Source organism: Octodon degus, unplaced genomic scaffold (assembly GCF_000260255.1).
Source record: "Octodon degus isolate 3935 unplaced genomic scaffold, OctDeg1.0 scaffold00053, whole genome shotgun sequence".
NCBI lineage: Eukaryota > Metazoa > Chordata > Mammalia > Rodentia > Octodontidae > Octodon > Octodon degus.
In genome coordinates, this window is record NW_004524629.1 from 6,919,789 (window position 1) to 6,920,467 (window position 679).

A 679-nucleotide genomic window follows, 5' to 3' on the forward strand; every position below is an offset into this window, starting at 1 on the left:
ATCTTACTTTTAGTTTTCAAAGGTATGTTTGCTAAGTATAAAATTCAAAGAGGACAGATCTTTTCTCGGAACTGGGGATTCAACTCAGGCCCTTGTGCTTGCCAGGCATGCATTTATTCTACTGAGCCATCTCCCCAGGCCCCTATCTTTGTTTTCTTTCAGTCCTTTAATTAGTCTAGTTTCTTACACACTTGGTTCTTTTTTTTCTTTCTAATGTGGAATAGGATGTTATTTAATTTTGTTCTTCCATAGCTAATATTTTTTATGTATATGCTTTAATGATTTTTTTCTTTAGAATAAGTTTTGGACAATTTCATTTTTGTGTATCTTGGTATGATTTTATTTAAATTTCTTGTGCAAAAGGTTCATTTTTCTTGGAAATGTGGTATTATAAGTTGAACTAAATTCAGAAATTTTAAATCCTTAAATATTTATTGCCTGCTCCTTTCTTCTTTGAGAATTCTAATTATATGAATATAGGTTTCTTTTTTTTTTTTTTAGATACAAACCTCTTTTTTTTAAGTCAACAGAAAATGGAAATATACTTTTTAAAGTTTCTAATACTAAAAGATATCATACAGTGTCTTTTAAATAAATTGTAAGTCAAAGATACAGTATAAATCTTAGAACAAAAATTAAGATTAAGCAATATTCAGAAAATTAAATGTTTCCAAACAAT